This window comes from Ailuropoda melanoleuca, chromosome 18 (assembly GCF_002007445.2).
Source record: "Ailuropoda melanoleuca isolate Jingjing chromosome 18, ASM200744v2, whole genome shotgun sequence".
Lineage (NCBI taxonomy): Eukaryota > Metazoa > Chordata > Mammalia > Carnivora > Ursidae > Ailuropoda > Ailuropoda melanoleuca.
This window is the reverse complement of record NC_048235.1, coordinates 3,321,442-3,342,048: the sequence shown is the minus strand read 5'-3', so window position 1 is coordinate 3,342,048 and position 20,607 is coordinate 3,321,442.

The window sequence follows — 20,607 nt, the reverse complement described above, 5'->3', positions numbered from 1 at the left end:
GCCATGCTATCTAGGTGGAAGGGAAATGTAAAAATGCTACTCACCTGTGCCTGTGACCCTGGAGAGAGTTCCAGCAGTTCTCTGCCTGTTTGGCAGATGCTCTAGGGTTAGTAAACAGATTTCCTTCACTTATAGTCTAGTTTCCCTTTAAGCCATTGCTTTTTTTGTTTGTTTATTTGTTTGTTTGTTCTGCTGTGCCCAGGGCAGGTGAGTCTATGTGCCAGTCCCTCGGTGGTACCCCTCCCTATCGCAAGCCACTGCCTTGGGGGTGGGGTTCCCACCGTAACCGTGTTTTTATCTCTCCTACCTTTCTCTGTGTGGTCCCTGTATCATTTGTTGTGGAGAAGCTGTTCAGTTAACCCTTAGCTCTTTTTCAGCGAGATTGCTCTATAAATGTAGATTTGGTGTATCTATGGGAAGAGGCGAGTTCAGGGTCTTCCTATACTACCACGTTGGACTGCTCTCCAGGATTCTGCGTTATTTATTTATTTTATTTTATTTTTTTATTTAATTTAATTTAATTTTACTTTTAATTTTTTCAGGATTCTGCATTTTTAAAAAGGCTCTCTGGGTGAATCAGATGACTCTGGTTTGGAAAACATTGGATATCCTTGGTGCTTCTCAAACTGCGGTTCCTAGAGCAGCACACCAGTACCGGCTGGAAATTTTTAGACGTACAAATTCTCAGATCCTCACCTAGACTTCCTGAATCTGGAACTCTGTGTTTTAACAATCCCTACAGGTGATTCAAATGCCTGTTACAGTTTGAAAACCATTGTTCTAACTTACCTTTAAATCACAGGAAACAAGAGCATTAGTTTAGACATGAGCTCTCCAGAGAACAATATTAGTGCTCAGACAACCTTCTACATCGTGTTGCATTACAGCTCCTTCTCCTACTCTTTTTTTTTTTAAGATTTTATTTATTTGACAGAGATAGAGACAGCTAGCGAGAGAGGGAACACAAGCAGGGGGAGTGGGAGAGGAAGAAGCAGGCTCATAGCAGAGGAGCCTGATGTGGGGCTCGATCCCGTAACGCCGGGATCACGCCCTGAGCCGAAGGCAGACGCTTAACCGCTGTGCCACCCAGGCGCCCCTCTCCTACTCTTTTTTAATCATGCGTCAATGTTTGTTCCCCCGTGCAAGAAGGAAATCGGGTTGCATGTAGTATTTCTACAGAATAAAAGTTAAGAGAAAAGAGAACCTACTTTCATAATTGTTTCTGAATCATCTTGTAATTATTCAGTCATTATTGATAGAAGTTATGCTTTTGATTTAAAAAAATCAATTTCCTTATTTATCACTCAAATAACACTGGAAGGATCAGACCCTATTTAACACTTCTCTGAACCAAGGTATTAAAAAGTCTTCGCAAATACTAGTTACTCTCCTTACCATTTTGGGAAAGTAGAGTCAAAGTATTGCCCTCATTGTACGTGAGAGAAACTTGAGGCACATAAGCAATTGTCTCCAAATTTATATTCACTTGCCAACAATTTAATAGTGGTGTTCCTTCCATTTTTAGCTGACTGTATAGTGACACATATTTGACTTTCAGTGGCTAATTTCTTATATTTTTGGAAGCATTCATTTGTAATTAACCTTTGGACATATTTTAAATATGTCATTTTGGCATACAGCTCATAACCGGCTGTACCTAAGAATAAAACATTATTTTGTGCAATATTTAAAATAAATGAAGTAACTAGTTTTAAAAAAAAGACTCACCAATTATCAGTGACCTTTTGTTATTTGTCATGTAATTACAGAGTGTGCTCTTTTTAACAAATAAATCCCCTTCTAATCATTTAACCAAAAATTAGAGATACCAATATTCAAATTATCAGAAATTTTACGTGCTTTTCCTAAATATGCCCATGTTATCTATTTTTTCATAGTACTAATATCGAATGCACATATATTAGTTAGGCTGACAGAAGACTTAACACATTAATAAGTATACATACCACGGCATATCACCCAGCTAGCTAGCTAGCTAAATTGATAAAAACAATAGATAAATTGATAGATGGTTAATACACAATAGACAGGTAGATAGATGATTGATAGATGGCAGATAGCTAGATGGATAGAGGTAGATAAGCTCACCATTTCTCAATGCTTATCTGGCATACAGAGTGCTCGTGTGTGTGTGTGTGTGTGTGTGTGTGTGTGTGTGTGTTTGTAAATACTTTAGGTCAACCACTAATTAGATATGCGTTGTTGGTCCCTACTACTAAGTCAGTTGAAGTTGAGATGGTTAAACTAATTTATTAGAGCTTAAATCACTCCACCAAGAGGCCAAGTCTCTCTGTGCTATTAAAATAATGTCCTGGGAGTGTGTCAAGTCTGCTCATCTACTTTTAGGCATACTAATCACGGCTCTTCACCCAAAGTCTTGTCCTAGAGTCTCCTCTTCTCACTGGTACATGTGCCGCACTTTAGTTAATGCCCGTTACTGACCAGTCGCCATGCTCAGTGACGAGTGTTAGAAGATCAAGAGATACACTACTATTCAGCCACGATCGCACATCACGCCGGCACACGGAACCTCTCGTCCGTGGTTCACGCTCTTTTGTCATGGCTTTATCCACGTTATGGGTGTCTCCTTACTCTGTGTCATCGGGAGGGAAAGAGGGTGGACCCTGGAGCCACTTACCGGTTCTCTGACCTTGGGCTCCGCACATAATGCCTTCACATGTGAAATGGGGATGGTAATAGTATCCACCCAACAGGGATTTGCTGTAGTGCCCACAGTGTTCGTGAAGCAAGATCTAGGAAGGGTTCATGACTGTTGTGCTTACTCTTTTGTAAAGATGCCCCTTGGCAGAGGTGACCCTGGAGTGCGGGGGTGACCAGGCTGCCGCGCTCTGAGCACCTGCAGTGCGGAGACACTGAAAAGAAGCAAAGCGACCTACTGCAAAGCATCACACTGCCTTTTTTCCCCAGAAGAGACTCTGGGAATTTGTTCAATGGACCTTATTTGGAGTGGTTTTTGGAGAACTGGTAATGGATTGATCCTGATTCTGTGAGGCTGCCTTGAGCAGGGAAAAGGCAACAGTTCTTCCTTTTTCTTTTTTCCTCCAAGTTCGGGTGTTCAGCTTCATGCTCCAACATTGGTATACACCATGGCGATCACCACCACTGCCCAGCGCCACTCCATTACCCCCCCCCCGGGGTAACTACCGTCTGTGATCCGTGTCTAAGAGTTTGTTTTTCTCTGATTTTGTTTGTTCATTTGTTTTGTTTTGTGTTTTAGATTCCACATGCGAGTGCAATCATACAGTGTTTGTCTTTCTCTGACCGATTCTGCCTAGCATAGTCCCCTCAAGGGCCATCCGTGTTGCTGCAAATGAGAAGATTTCCTCCTTTTTATGCCTTGATCCCTATAGCTTTTGAATTTCTCCAGGAAGGGAGAGTGGCCTTTGTTCAGTTCCGTGTATTTAAATTCCCTTCATTTCATAAATGATTTTATAAATATGCTTCTCAAACCGTGCAGGACTGTAAGAGCTCAGCTGTGGAGAGGTTGTGCATGGTCCTAATTCATGCCCTTAGAATGAAGATGCCATCACTCTTTACAGAGCCCTAGGGTCAGCCCCACACAGCATCTACTTTCATGCATGGCAGGAAGCTCCATCTTCGTGATGGACAAGTCCATTTCGACCGGCTCCCACTGTGAGAAGGAGAAGCGGTTTCTGGACCAGGCTCTTGACAAGGAGACAGCTACAACAGGTGGCTCGGAGATGGAGAAGGGAGTGCTTGCTGATGGCTCACTGTCAGCAAATCTGAATGTCAAAATGTAAACATTTTAAGGCAATCTGGGAGGAGGGAATAAAGCCTTATTTTAGTAAGCATGGAGTGAAGTGTTCTTAGCAAATCCATCCTCCTTCCCCACCTTGCTCCCGGTGAGGTCCCCTGCCAGGGTGGCCGCTTTCTCTGCAAGTGAGGGGAGGTGTCCCTCCACAGCAATTTCAAGCACTCTGCGCTCACAGCCGGAGCCAGTGGAAATGGAGCTGTCTTCCCTGAAAATAGAAATGCCTCAGTAGAAATTAAATAACAGAGTAGGAGAAAGTGCACTGCTCTCCATAGATCTGTGCTTGATAACATTACTCAAAGCGTCTTCTCTTTACAACAGGCTGCAAACCCATTTCGGAAAACAGTTGTCCGTGTGTCGGCCTGCTGGTGCTAACCCTAGTGACAATGGCCAGGGTGGATGGGGACTTGACAAAGCCACCGCTTTCTGATCCCTCTCTGTTTGAAGTACATCGACGCTAGACGTTTTTCTTTCTTCTTTTCCAAGAAGAGTACTTTAGTGGCTCATTATTTTTGATTGTGAAGTCCCATCAGAGATTTTCCTTTGCTCTCACAGGTGGATTTTGTTGATTCTTAGCTCATTGGGTCCTGCTTGCTGTCAGGTGGGTGGTCGGTGAGCACTTTCTGCAGCGTCCTGGCCAGAGGTTGTCCAGCTCCAGCGATGAGGACAGTCTCTGTCACAGCATTCACCGAGCTCCTAGCACACATCCGTCATTGTTCCAAGTGCTTTTCCCCTGTCACTCCTTGCATCTTGGTGATCCCTGGGGGGTAGCTGGTGGTGGCATGCTCATTAGGCAGACCTAGAACTGACAGAATGTTCAAGGTCATACAGCTGGCGAGGAAAACCTCGGTCATCCCTTACTGTCTTGTGGCACTGTGTTCTGAAAACATTGTTTGAGAAAAGTGTCACTGAATTCTAGGACACTATTTCCCTCAGTTAGTACCCCCTACCCCTGACCATTTTTCCTTTTTCCTCCCATTTTCCTTGGTATTTGTCTTTTTGGCTATTCACTCTAAATCAGTGGTCTACAATTTGGGTGGCATTAAAGTCCTTTTATCTTATCTACCTCTCCAAGAACTTTCTGTTGTGGAATATTTCATATTCTAGCCAGAGAGATTAATTAGGGACTATTAATATTTCCATTTTAAAGGTTTAATCATGTGTAACGATACATCTGTCTAACCACACTGAGTTGAAATCAATCTGGTAGAAAATGTGGTCTCTCCTGTAGAACTCATGGTTCACTCATCTCCAAGAAGCTTTGAAATATTACAAAAAAGTCACTGGCCCACAACACAAACTCTCGAGCTTTCCAAGGGGTTCAGAAACATCACCATACCAATTTCATTCTTCATTTTGTTTTGCTGTCATTGACTCTCCTGTGATATAAAATGAAGTCATCTCCATGGCTAGCCCTGCATGCGTCATTCTTCCTCTTCTCCCTAATAGCCATTTTTTCCACCCTCGTCTAGATGTGTCATCGTACCTGATGCTTCCCTCTTCCATTTGTCACTTCATCTCCATCTCCTGTCTCCCCCCTCTGCACGTACTTCACCCTCCAGCCATATCAGATGGTGCACCAGAGTAATGTGAAATTGAAAATGAATTATTTAAGGGATATTTACCACAGGCTATTCTGTGAGCATGCTCTCAACTTTTAACCACTCTTCTTTATCTTATCAGTTTCCACGGGTGGTAAATGCCGTTACCTGAAGCTGCTGGCCAAGGAAAGAGCTTCATGAAAAGCCAGTTCATTTGCAAATACCTGTTTGTTTGTTTCTTTGTTTTTAGAGATTTATTTATTTATTTGAGAGACAGAGAATGCACATGCACAGTGGGGAGGAACAAAGGGAGAAAGAGCCCCAGTGCTCTGCACTGAGCATGGAGGCTGACAGGGGGCTCGATCTCATGACCTTGAGATCATGACCTGGGCTGAAACAATGAGTCCTGGACACTCAACTGACTGAGCCACCCAGGCGCCCTGTGAAGACCTGTTAGAAGCTTGGCAGAGGCTTCTGTGTGGCAGAGGGAAGGGTTGTCTCATCTTCACTTCTCTTGTCTTTATTGTAACCCCTTACACAGAGCATCACCCTGGAGGACAGAGTTTGTGTTCTGTTTATCCGTGTTTCCAGAATCTATTATGGCATGGCTTACTCAATAAGAATTATTCTGTTGGGTCCTTACTAAGGTATTGCTCTGCTCATGTGTATTTGAATTTTAATGGGAAGCTCAAAGAGAGTAGGAAAAGGGAAGGGGAAGGAGAGAAAGACATTCTTTAAGGAATGACACCCTGTGGCTGTGGGGATTTGTGGTAGAATTTATCCTGGGGAATGGTTCAGGAAGGATACTTGTCTTTGTAAAAGGCTGTCTGTATTAAGGTGACTATGTTCGCTGTAATTTCTCAGGACCCAAATTCTTTGTTTTTTTGAAGCATAAGTTGCTGAAAGTGTATGAAGGCTCAGTCATTACCTCTTACTCAGAGGAAGAGGGAATCTCTCACATCGTGGGGAAGGGTAAAATAGCATAATGGTTGTCCCATCTCAGAAATCTCAGAGGCCACTATCACACCAGTGAGGGGTATTTGGGAACACGCACAGAATAATGCCTTATGTCATTCATGCTTTCAGAGATTCAGTATAGACCAGTGTTTTCAAACCAGAATGCACATATGAGCTGCAGTATGTTTCTAGTATAATCTTGAGAGTCAGACAACAATTCTGTTGCGGTTTTACAATTTGCGGGTTAGAATGATGCAGTATATACCAAGTGTTGTGGATTCTTAAAGCATCATAGTTTTCAGATGCACTATAGAGTTACAGGTGTTTATTTATAGAAGCTTGATAAATTGCGAAATGTTTGTTGAGCACTTTTTCTAGGCATTGCCTGAAATCCAAAAATAAATCAGGCCTGGATCTTGTCCTCAGAGAAATTTATATACTAAGGAAGATGAAAAGAAATGTAGGTTAATAATGGGAATCAAGATAGGCTATATCCTATTAAAGGAGAGACCTTCAGAGAAAGTAGCATAAGAGAGAAGGAGAATTTTCATGAAATTGCTGTCCTTCTGGATTGCTTTTGAGAGAGTGACGGGAGATGGGTAGCCTTTGAATGGTGTGACACTGGGAGAGAAAGGGCTCCATGAGCCAGGGATGATAGAAGTGAGATCTGGGGTACAAAATACTATGCAAATATTAGCGATACTTTTTGTAAAGCCTGAAAAGAGCTATGTCTTTATATTGAATACTACTATTTGATATAATGGTTAAAAAAAAGGAGGCTCAGGAGGCCACTAGAGCTTTTGAAAAAATTCCTGAGATATATTCAAAAACATTAATATTTTTTGACATTAGTTTTTTAGGACATTCAAAAAATAGAGTATTGCTCTATTGTTAAAAAAAGTAAATAATACATAACATGTAAAGTAAAAAGTAAAAGCTTCTATTAATCTCTTGACCAAAAACCCTCTCCAAATTAAAAACTATTAGATGTCTATTTTCTCCAGGCCCTTCCATATAATATATTTATAAGCACCTTGATGTCTGACTCATTTAGCCGTGTTTCCATTGATATTGCCAATTTCTGTCAGAACCACATGACTATTTCTCTAACTTAATTTTCTTTTTTTTTTTTTAAAAAGACTTTATTTATTTATTTGACAGAGGTAGAGACAGCCAGCGAGAGAGGGAACACAAGCAGGGGGAGTGGGAGAGGAAGAAGCAGGCTCATAGCAGAGGAGCCTGATGTGGGGCTCGATCCCATAACACCGGGATCACGCCCTGAGCCGAAGGCAGACGCTTAACGACTGGGCCACCCAGGCGCCCCTCTAACTTAATTTTGATCATACTGTGCATATTATCATTTGACCTGTTAGTTCATTTTGTAATATTTGATGCATATCACCTTTTATCTGTATATATAACCCTACCTTTTTGTTTTCAGAAATTGCATAAAGTACCATAATATTACTGTACCGTATTTTAACCATTCTTTCCCTAAGAGAAGTTCGATTTTCAGTTGCTAGTATAACAAACAGCAATTTACAGTACATTAGTACACAAATATATATATTTTCCCTGTGTGCAAGTGTATGTAGGACGGATTTTGATAAAAACAAACAATATATCCCCTGAAAACGTTGCAACAAATAACACTGTCAGTATTTGCTGTGAGAGGGGTGTTGTTTTGCTGTAAGTGATACATCGTTTTCTGAATTGACCAAAGTTAAAAGTGGAGATTGTTTTTGTTGCCCTAGTGATCCTCACTTCTCTGATAATTGGTGACCTCAAACTCCTCTTGCCATGTTCAGTGCATGTTTATGGTTCTCTGTCTGAAAATTGCCTGGTTATTTTCATCTGCCTGCTTTTTCTTCTGGGTTATTTTTCTTCATAATTTATGGAGGCATTCTCTATGTCATAGATTTTAAGAATGCTAAGAATTCACGTATCGCAGATATTTTAGGGTTGGCAATATTTGGGCTCTGTTGCTTCTCTTTGAACTTGAGTATATCATTCATAATCTCATAAAAGCAGTTTTAAATGTATTTTTTAAATGTCTGTCATTTTTTTCCTTTGTCTTCTCATGGCCCAATGGGGCCCAATGGCTTGTTGAGAAACCTTCGTCTACTAATGGGGGTTCTAAAAGAAACAAGTTTCAACTAAAGTTGATGTAATGAAAGTTTCAGATATAGGGGTGGTGTTATAGGAGCAAACAAGGGTGGGAGGGTTCAGAGTCTGACAACACTGAGAAGGTTGCAGGCTCTCTAGGACTGGATCAAGAAGGTGAATGAATAGTGGTTCTAGAGCCCGGCCATACCTAGAATGTTGGAATGATGGATGCCTGGTAGGGCGTGCAGTCTCAGATGGACCCTCATTATTGACAGTGATGAGGCCCACGGCTAGATAAGAATGAAGACATACTTCTATTTCTCTCTCTCTCTGGCATCTTATCCTTTGTCTGTTACTGATTCAAGCCAGTGAGAACACCGGTGGCAGAACACCCCTGAGAGAGTGTCTCCAGGGTTGGCCTCCTGGGGCACATGGCTGGGCAGAGGCTGTCCGAGACTGAGAGAGCCCTCAGAGACTAGCCAGAACATGCACCCTAGAAGTGCAGAAACAATTATCCCAATTTTTCTCCTAGGACGTTTATTATTTGAAATTGTTTCTTACTGTGTGAGATCTTCTTGGTGTTCTGGGTAAAAACTGCTGCATAGCAAATCATTCGTGCCCAAATCTTAGTGGCTCAAAACAATCATAATTGTGTACCATCTCTCCTGGTGTGCATGGATCTGGAATCCCACATGGTGTAAGTGGGAGCTCTGATGGAGTGGTTAGATGACCCTGGGGTTGGGGCATCTTGAAAGCTTGAAAGCACATCTGACGCCTGCACAGGAAGCCTGGAAGAGCTAGTGGGGACGTCTCTACCTCTCCAGGGTCTTGCTACCGTGTTGTCTCCTCAGGGCTCCAGAGATGCAAGAGCCAGCCGGCCAGGCAGAATCCTTATCACCTGTCACCTTCCATTAACAGTACTTCTGCTGAACTTCATCAAGGGACACTGTCCAAAATACCTCCCGACTCAAAAGGAAGGGACTTGGGTTCTGCCTTTGGAAGGGGAGGTGTCAAGATTCAGTAAGAGCCTCTGGGGCCAGAAATACCATGGAGACCATTCTTGAAAAATTGATTCTGCCACACTTGCCTCCCGTTTCTTATAATGTCCATTTATATTTCACGGGTCATGTGTTTCCTGTGCATTAATGTAGGAATTTATTAGGTGTGTTAGTCTGCTGGACTAGCATAGCAAAATACTACAGGCTGGGTGGCTTTAACAGCAGACATCTATTTTGTCATAACCCTAGAAGTTACAAGTCCAAAATCAAGGTGCTGGCATGGTTGGTTTCTTCTGAGGCCTCTCTCCTTGGCTAGCAGTTGACCACCTTCTCCCGCTGTCCTCACATCGTCCCTCTTCTGAACGTGTCTGTGTCCTAATCTACTCTTCTTATGAGGGCACCAGTCATCCTGGATTAGACCCACCGTAATAACCTCATTTTAACTTAATCACCTTTTTAAAGCCTCCATCTCTAAATATGGTCATGTTCTGAGGTCCTGGCCTTCAGCATATGGATTTGGCAGGGACACAATTCAGGTCCATAACACTAGCCATCCTTCTAAGTTGTCAGACGTGCTTTTCAGTACATTGACATGAAAATGGAACAAAGGAAGAGAATTAAGATGGTATCCTTAGGGAATGTGGAAGATACAGAAACAGAAGGTGCAGAGTGGGGCTGGAGCGTCTATGCAGGAAGAAGTGATGTGAAGCAGACCTCACTGGGCAGTAATTACAGACCCCAACAAATAAGAAGTAGGATTTTTATAAGGCGGGAGAGGAGAGGCTGTAGGATATGTGGTCCCTGTCAGCCCAGCAGAGATCCTCGTCATCTCAAACAGCCCAGCTTTGAGAAGTTTGAGAGAAGAGGTCAGGAAGAGTGCTTTCAACTTAACGACTTAGACTTAACTTGGGTTCGAAGTAAGTCCTCAACTATAAAATATTTGATTCCATTTTTCTCAGATTAAAAATTGTTTTACCGGAAATAGGGAAATAAACATTTTGAATTTGCAATGGAAAATTTAAAGGATTCACAAAGGCTAGGGGCTCCTTTTAATTTTCTTAAAGATTATTTAGACTTCTCCAAGTGAATAAAATAAATAACACTTTAGTGCTGACGGTGCTCAGAATATGTACAGCTAACTTGTAGGTTACGAATCTACATAGACATTCATTTTAAACAAGTCTGGTATTTCTTAAGTACACGACAGTGCAGCAAACACTGGGTTTTCTTCTTTTTATAACTCTTGCTCTCAAAAATTTAAATCACTTTGGGGATAAAAGACACATATATTTGAAATAAAATGACACAGAATGTTTTATGATTACCCATAATTGGTAGTAGAGAAAATACTAGTTAAAGCAGTCTGATTAAGAAGAGAGAATCTTAGAATGATCTGATTAGAGGAGAGTCAGCTGGATTCTGAAGGTTTGATAATTTGTAATTCTGAGAAGAGTTATGGGAAAGGTTTTCCAAGTTTGAAAAAAAAATACAAGCAAAGGTCTGATGGTAGAATGATTGTACAATTTCTATTATTTTAGGAAAAGTAGGAAAATAAACTGATATGACTAACTTAACCACTTTTTCATTTTCCATAAATATTATGTATAAAATGAATAAGAGACCATATTCTCAACATTTCAGATTTGTTTGACTTGCCTGAACACATATAGGCAAGATACAATCTGTATTTAAAATGCTAACTTGGGGGGCACCTGGGTGGCTCAGTCAGTTAAGCATCTGCCTTCAGTTCAGGTCATGATCTCAGGGTCCTGCGATTGAGCCCCGGGTCAGACTCCCTGCTCAAGGGGAGCCTGCTTCTCCCTCTGCCTCTGTTCCTCCCCCCTGCTAGGGCTCTGTCTTTCTCAAATAAATAAATAAATAAATAAATAAAATAAAATGCTAATTTGGCCTTTAAAATCTGACTATGTTAATTAGGATGAATTAGAGCAAACCTGTCTATCAGATTTGCCAATTAATATGTAGGACCATTAGACTGACTGATGAAAACATTAGCGCACAGGTAAAATGCTTTAAAACAAAGATGCTTCCAACTCTGTGCTAGGAATCGTGAGTATTGCATAGTTTGTAGAGTGTGTTTACATGCTCCCATCATCCTGATGGGTTAACTGTGGCAGCTGAAGTCCATGGCAGAGTTCCTATCTCATAATAGGCACTAGACTCGAACGTGGAATTCTGGAGTGCATTGGATTGGGCATGTGGGAGGCATATCATCACTCTTTAGTTGATTCATGTTACAGATTAGAGGCTAGGAATTTTTCTTAATCTACAAAATACACTATAGAATCCTAGACCTCAATGCCACAGAAGATTTATCCTATCTTTTTTTATTATTATTATTAATTCAAAGACAAATCAACAGATAACTCCCTATGCAGGACGGAAAGCAAATCTCATACATGCTGGGAACACGAACAGGAAAACGTGTGTGGATCAAGTGCCAAGAGACATCCTGGAATTTGAAGACCCAGTCGTTGACTCTTCACCTTGGAAGTGCAGAATCTGGCACTTCCAATGTCTTCAGAGTCATGGATCTGACCGCATTCTGTAAATCGGTTACAAACTCATCCACACGTTGCTCAAATATATAAAATAATATGGCAGTAAAATGGTATTTTTAATAGAGTCTCCTGATGATTTAAAATAGTTTGTAATAACCTAAGTTATACATAAAATAAGTGTTATTTGGTGAGCATGAGACTACAGATATTTATTGAAATAGCACAAAAGCAAACATCTGTAATTCTGACCCGTTAGTATTTCCAGTTCATAGCTAAAAGAGAGCACCAGCTAAAATCAGACAGTGCATCTCACTCATATCTGATAAAAACAGGTGGAAAGAGTATTGGTTTCCCACAAGTAACAGGTGTTGACAAGGATGTGGAGAAATAGGCACCTTCATGCACTGTTGGTGGGAATGCAAACTGGTGCAGCCACTGTGGAAAACCATATGGAGGCTCCTCAAAATTAAAAATGAAACTACCATAGGATTCACTAATTCCACCACTGGGCGTTTACCCAAAGGAAATGAAAACACTAATTTGAAAAGAGATGTGCACCCCTAAGTTTATGCGGCATGATTATATAATATATATTATTATATAATATGTAATATATAATTATATAATAGCCATGGTATGGAAGGAACCCATGTCCATTGATGGATGAATGGATAAAGACGTGGTATATATGCATATATAATGGAATATTACTCAGCTGTAAAAAAAAATGAGATCTTGCCATTTGCAATGACATGGGTGGATGTAGAGGGCATAATGCTAAGTGAAACATGTCCTTCAGAGAAAGACAAATACCATGATTTTATTTGATTTAAGAAACACACAAATGAACAAAGAAAAAAAAGAGACAAACTAAAAAACCCTTAACTACAGAGAACAAACTGGTAGTTGCCAGAGGGGTGGTAGGTGGGGCGATGTGGGGGAAAGGTGAAAGGAATTAAGAGTACACTTATAGTAATGAGCACTGAGTAGTGTACAGAATTGCTGAATCACAGTATTGTGCACCTGAAACTGTACGTTAACTACACGTCCCGGAATTTAAAAAAATAAGAGTGATGGTGTCTATTACTCTGGGTGCTGAAGAATATATATATATATATAGATAGNGGGTGCTGAAGAATATATATATATATATATAGATAGATAGATAGATTTTATTTATTTGATGGAGAGAGACAGTGAGAGAGGGAACACAAGCAGGGGGAGTGGGAGAGGGAGAAGCAGTCTCCCCGCTGAGCAAGGAGCCCGACGTGGGGCTTGATCCCAGGACCCTGGGATCATGACCTGAGCCAAAGGCAGATGCTTAATGAATGAGCCACCCAGGCACCCTGAAGAATATATTTTTAACACAATACTTCCCCCTCACCATAAGGGGGTGGGGTCCTGAAACCCACTGTGGGAAAATATAAATTAAGAAAAATGAATGGGCTCAGAGGATATCACAATTGAATCTATTAAAACCCCAACATAAAAAAATAATATGTGAAATAAAACTAGGTAATAGTGTTTCTCTCATGTTAAATTAGTCAGATTAGGAAATGTGCTGTTAATTGTGTCTCGGCATAATGAGACTTCAGCCTTCCTCTCTTAGCATAGAAGTTAGGAGCTCACTACCTCCAAGCTCCCTCCTGCACTCATTGGCTCGTGACAAGGTCTCTCTCGTGGGAGATTAGTTAATGGTTATCCAACTCAGAGGCTCACTGTGAGATAGAAATGAAAAATGGCATGGAAACACAGTGAAGCCCTCATAAAAGCTAGTCATTACTGATACTATGATCATTATTGTTTCCATCCTTAATAATACTTTTGTTGCTAGTTATATAGGAACTTTCTTCTCCAAGTATCCACAGTTGCTTGCAAATTTGTTTCTTTACACTGTGCAAACTGTGAAGGGTGAAGGGTGTTTTTGTTTTGTTTTGTTGGTTTTTTCCTTCTTAATCTGAGATGACACTGCGTCTCATAGTCCCATTGGCAAGGGCTGTTCAGAGTTTATTGTGAGGAGTGTTCTGGGGCTGAGCCCGGTGCCTACGAAAGAGAGTTGCCCTTTGTAAATTGTCAGAAATTCCTAGGAGCCCAGGGGAGCCTGGGTGGCTCAGTCAGTTAAGCATCCGACTCTTGATTTTGGCTCAGGTCACGATCTCAGGGTCATGAGATCGAGTTCCTCAATAGGTTCCACAGTCAGCAGGGAGTCTCTTTGAGATTCTCTCTCCCTCTCCCCCTCCTCCCCCCAACTTGCACACTCTCTCTCTCTCTCAAATCAATCAATCAATCAATCGCTTTAAAAAAAATTCCTAGGAGCCCAGAGTGTGGAAGTGGCAGATCACGTGGTGCGTATATGCTGATACTGGGATACGCATACCCAGATATAAACATACATGCACCATATGTGCACCTGCACACATGTGTGGTCAGTGACTTCCTGAATTCCTTGTTTTTGACCGAGCTTATTGTAATTTACAGAATCTCTCAGATGCCTGTTTGGAAATGGTCTGGTTAATTTTAGTTTTTCAAATTGCTACTGTTGAGGAGTTATTTTTGCAAACCGCCTTCATAATCCTGAGAACGGATTCCCCACTACAGTAGGAACTGTGTAAGGGCAGAGATCATTTCCCTGCTCTACCCTTAGCCTGTAGATTCATTCTTGCCTAAGTAGTTGCGGCACATGGTGAATATCAGGGGGCTAGGGGAGAGAAGGGCTTGCAGAGTCAGCTCAGTCAGGGTTTCCTCTGGGCCACAGGCTAGAGCATCAGCCTTTTATAGTCAGGGCAAAACTCTTTCCTTCCTGAAAGGAAATCACAGTTATGACTGCTATTCTTTTAAAGAAATAGGAAGGCTATCACTTCCTTTTCTCAAGACTTTATCCTGTTTACGAAAGTATTCACTTTTTCTCTGCCTTATGGATGATTTCTTTTGTTCTGTTCTTAATCCCCGACTTCATCTTTTACTAGCTCTTGCCCATGAGAATGTTCAGAAGGTTGTGTATGTCAGATGTACAGGATTCATTCTCCAGGAATGTGAAATGTAGAAGGAAAACACCGTTTACCAGAATTTCAAGAGACTTTATGAAATAAATGTGCTATGTGTGTGACAACTCTCAAATCATTACTGTTTATGTTCCTGCCTGAAAAATTTTTGTCTCCAAGATAATCTGGAATGTGTTGATTTTACAGTTTATTTTCAGAATTTTGGAGATTTTTCTTGCCACTCCTCAATGAAAAAAAAAATACAATCAATTAGTTAATGCATGCAAAAGTGTTCTATGAGCTACAAAGAACAATAAAAGAGCTTACATTGCTCTTTACAAAATATTGCTCTTTATTGTACTTCTTTACAATGCACAGTTGTGTCCCAAAATTATTCTAAGTGTGTCTCATAGAGGCATATTCCATTTTTATGTATGTAGATAGTTAAGGTAAAAATAATAAAATTTAGACTGTTATAGACTATCACTTATGGAGATCCTCCCAATGTTTCATAAAAACCAACAACTTTTGGTCACCCACAGAAATTTTGTTGGTATTTTGAAGTTTTAAATTTCTGTGAATGATCAATACAAACAAAACTAGCAATTTATTTGGTCAAGGCCCTGATACCCCTGAGTAGCACTGTGGCTGTTTGAGATGTCTGCTATGTCATTCATAATTGTGTTGGATGGATGGATGATGGATGGATGGATGGATGGATGACAGGTGGGTAGATAAATAGAGTGGAACTTCTGATCCTTTTTGTTTCAGAATAATTTTTGGAAAAGTCACAATTTGGACTGTTTTGCATTACTTTATAGAATCTCATACACAAAAATCTGAATTCATGTTATTTTTATTTCAGCAAACACATTGGAATAGTTTTTAGATGGGATTTCTAAGGTATATTTAGACTATGCCCGCTTTATGAAGAAATCCTTTCTCACTATGATTCTCAGAAGGAAAGTATCCCAGTTGAGATGGAGAGTTCCCTCCCTCGGTAGCTCCTACCTCATTTTCCCCACTGGCAGGAATCTGTAAACTAGTTTTGAGTTAAAAATGCAGGCCTTTCTTAAAGCTTTTTACCACATTCTATAAACTATCAGTTTATAAGATCGAGTCTCCCACTGGAACATAAATTGCTAGAGGATTGATGCTGGATCTCATTCATCTGTGTACCTTCTGTGCTCATTGTTGAAGTAAATTAAACTGAGTTCATTTCTCGAAGCCTTTGAACCCGGAGACAATTCATCCTCTTTACCTAAGGAGGCTTTGCCTTTAATGGAAAATTTATTCTCTTTGCATGTTCTTCTCAAACTTAGAGAAGGCCCTACCACAGCTCCTGTTGTCCACGGTAGGTGCCCCCCTCTTCTTCCAGAGGCAGAAGCTANCGACTCTTGATTTTGGCTCAGGTCACGATCTCAGGGTCATGAGATCGAGTTCCTCAATAGGTTCCACAGTCAGCAGGGAGTCTCTTTGAGATTCTCTCTCCCTCTCCCCCTCCTCCCCCCAACTTGCACACTCTCTCTCTCTCTCAAATCAATCAATCAATCAATCGCTTTAAAAAAAATTCCTAGGAGCCCAGAGTGTGGAAGTGGCAGATCACGTGGTGCGTATATGCTGATACTGGGATACGCATACCCAGATATAAACATACATGCACCGTATGTGCACCTGCACACATGTGTGGTCAGTGACTTCCTGAATTCCTTGTTTTTGACCGAGCTTATTGTAATTTACAGAATCTCTCAGATGCCTGTTTGGAAATGGTCTGGTTAATTTTAGTTTTTCAAATTGCTACTGTTGAGGAGTTATTTTTGCAAACCGCCTTCATAATCCTGAGAACGGATTCCCCACTACAGTAGGAACTGTGTAAGGGCAGAGATCATTTCCCTGCTCTACCCTTAGCCTGTAGATTCATTCTTGCCTAAGTAGTTGCGGCACATGGTGAATATCAGGGGGCTAGGGGAGAGAAGGGCTTGCAGAGTCAGCTCAGTCAGGGTTTCCTCTGGGCCACAGGCTAGAGCATCAGCCTTTTATAGTCAGGGCAAAGCTCTTTCCTTCCTAAAAGGAAATCACAGTTATGACTGCTATTCTTTTAAAGAAATAGGAAGGCTATCACTTCCTTTTCTCAAGACTTTATCCTGTTTACGAAAGTATTCACTTTTTCTCTGCCTTATGGATGATTTCTTTTGTTCTGTTCTTAATCCCCGACTTCATCTTTTACTAGCTCTTGCCCATGAGAATGTTCAGAAGGTTGTGTATGTCAGATGTACAGGATTCATTCTCCAGGAATGTGAAATGTAGAAGGAAAACACCGTTTACCAGAATTTCAAGAGACTTTATGAAATAAATGTGCTATGTGTGTGACAACTCTCAAATCATTACTGTTTATGTTCCTGCCTGAAAAATTTTTGTCTCCAAGATAATCTGGAATGTGTTGATTTTACAGTTTATTTTCAGAATTTTGGAGATTTTTCTTGCCACTCCTCAATGAAAAAAAAAATACAATCAATTAGTTAATGCATGCAAAAGTGTTCTATGAGCTACAAAGAACAATAAAAGAGCTTACATTGCTCTTTACAAAATATTGCTCTTTATTGTACTTCTTTACAATGCACAGTTGTGTCCCAAAATTATTCTAAGTGTGTCTCATAGAGGCATATTCCATTTTTATGTATGTAGATAGTTAAGGTAAAAATAATAAAATTTAGACTGTTATAGACTATCACTTATGGAGATCCTCCCAATGTTTCATAAAAACCAACAACTTTTGGTCACCCACAGAAATTTTGTTGGTATTTTGAAGTTTTAAATTTCTGTGAATGATCAATACAAACAAAACTAGCAATTTATTTGGTCAAGGCCCTGATACCCCTGAGTAGCACTGTGGCTGTTTGAGATGTCTGCTATGTCATTCATAATTGTGTTGGATGGATGGATGATGGATGGATGGATGGATGGATGACAGGTGGGTAGATAAATAGAGTGGAACTTCTGATCCTTTTTGTTTCAGAATAATTTTTGGAAAAGTCACAATTTGGACTGTTTTGCATTACTTTATAGAATCTCATACACAAAAATCTGAATTCATGTTATTTTTATTTCAGCAAACACATTGGAATAGTTTTTAGATGGGATTTCTAAGGTATATTTAGACTATGCCCGCTTTATGAAGAAATCCTTTCTCACTATGATTCTCAGAAGGAAAGTATCCCAGTTGAGATGGAGAGTTCCCTCCCTCGGTAGCTCCTACCTCATTTTCCCCACTGGCAGGAATCTGTAAACTAGTTTTGAGTTAAAAATGCAGGCCTTTCTTAAAGCTTTTTACCACATTCTATAAACTATCAGTTTATAAGATCGAGTCTCCCACTGGAACATAAATTGCTAGAGGATTGATGCTGGATCTCATTCATCTGTGTACCTTCTGTGCTCATTGTTGAAGTAAATTAAACTGAGTTCATTTCTCGAAGCCTTTGAACCCGGAGACAATTCATCCTCTTTACCTAAGGAGGCTTTGCCTTTAATGGAAAATTTATTCTCTTTGCATGTTCTTCTCAAACTTAGAGAAGGCCCTACCACAGCTCCTGTTGTCCACGGTAGGTGCCCCCCTCTTCTTCCAGAGGCAGAAGCTAGAGTGGTGATGGAAACGTGGGGGTCTCACTTGTGTCTGATGAACCAGCATGACCAGCTCGGATTTCTGTCCGTGTCTTCTCACTCACCTGGGACCCCAGGTCATCCTGGGTATTGACCGGGAGCCACTTCTTTAGAACTTTCTCCATTAGAGCAGTCCTTAGGGAAATTTGTTAAGAATCTCTTTTCCTTTCTAAACATCACAATGTCATTGGGGTTTGTTTTTCATGCATTTTGAACAGTGATTAACCAACAGAAATCAAGCATAAAAAAACTCTTTTCCTCTTTCAGTTGTAGAAAATGTATTTTCTTAAAAAAAAAATCATAAGACATCTAAGGAAAGATCAGTACATTTCAGGTAAAGTGATAGCTCTTGAAGAAGGTGCTGCTAGAACAGGGCATTTTAGTTTATTCATTTATTTTTTTACATTTTTCTTAAGATTCATTTTTAAGTAATCTCTACACTCAACGAGGGGCTAGAACTCACGACCGCAAGATCAAGAGTCACGTGCTTTGGCGGCTGAGCCAGCCAGATGCTCTCATAACAGGACATTTTAGTCTGGAGACATGGATGCTGAGTGGGCAGAGGATAGAATTCTATAAAATGTAGCGCATTTGAACAGCTTCATTCAGCAAGCTTTCACTGACGCCTACAATGTGGCTGGTATACCAGATGTCTAGGATATACATGTATATGTGCACACACGCACAGACACAAACTATTCAGTCATTATTTTATGAAGACGTTTTTTAAGAGCAGTTTTATGTTCTCCGCAAAATTAAGAGGAAGGTTGTGTGTGTGCCCCTGTTTGTCCCCTGTCCCACACTTGCACGGCTTACCGCGTTACCAACATCTCCCACCAGAGAGCGCATTTGTTACAATCAGTGAACCTTGGGCACTGATGCAATGCCTCGTATCCACCATTAGATCGTCGCACAGCATAGTTTCACTGCCCTAAAAACGCTCCCTGCTTCACCTATTCATCCCTCCCCCATTCCGGTCACCTTTTTAAGTCCATAATTTAGAAAGGGAAAACAATTAGAGAAGAATATTATGTGCCACAAAAAAGTCAATAGAGCTGTGAAAAATCAGTTCTGCTTNTATTTTGAAGTTTTAAATTTCTGTGAATGATCAATACAAACAAAACTAGCAATTTATTTGGTCAAGGCCCTGATACCCCTGAGTAGCACTGTGGCTGTTTGAGATGTCTGCTATGTCATTCATAATTGTGTTGGATGGATGGATGATGGATGGATGGATGGATGGATGACAGGTGGGTAGATAAATAGAGTGGAACTTCTGATCCTTTTTGTTTCAGAATAATTTTTGGAAAAGTCACAATTTGGACTGTTTTGCATTACTTTATAGAATCTCATACACAAAAATCTGAATTCATGTTATTTTTATTTCAGCAAACACATTGGAATAGTTTTTAGATGGGATTTCTAAGGTATATTTAGACTATGCCCGCTTTATGAAGAAATCCTTTCTCACTATGATTCTCAGAAGGAAAGTATCCCAGTTGAGATGGAGAGTTCCCTCCCTCGGTAGCTCCTACCTCATTTTCCCCACTGGCAGGAATCTGTAAACTAGTTTTGAGTTAAAAATGCAGGCCTTTCTTAAAGCTTTTTACCACATTCTATAAACTATCAGTTTATAAGATCGAGTCTCCCACTGGAACATAAATTGCTAGAGGATTGATGCTGGATCTCATTCATCTGTGTACCTTCTGTGCTCATTGTTGAAGTAAATTAAACTGAGTTCATTTCTTGAAGCCTTTGAACCCGGAGACAATTCATCCTCTTTACCTAAGGAGGCTTTGCCTTTAATGGAAAATTTATTCTCTTTGCATGTTCTTCTCAAACTTAGAGAAGGCCCTACCACAGCTCCTGTTGTCCACGGTAGGTGCCCCCCTCTTCTTCCAGAGGCAGAAGCTAGAGTGGTGATGGAAACGTGGGGGTCTCACTTGTGTCTGATGAACCAGCATGACCAGCTCGGATTTCTGTCCGTGTCTTCTCACTCACCTGGGACCCCAGGTCATCCTGGGTATTGACCGG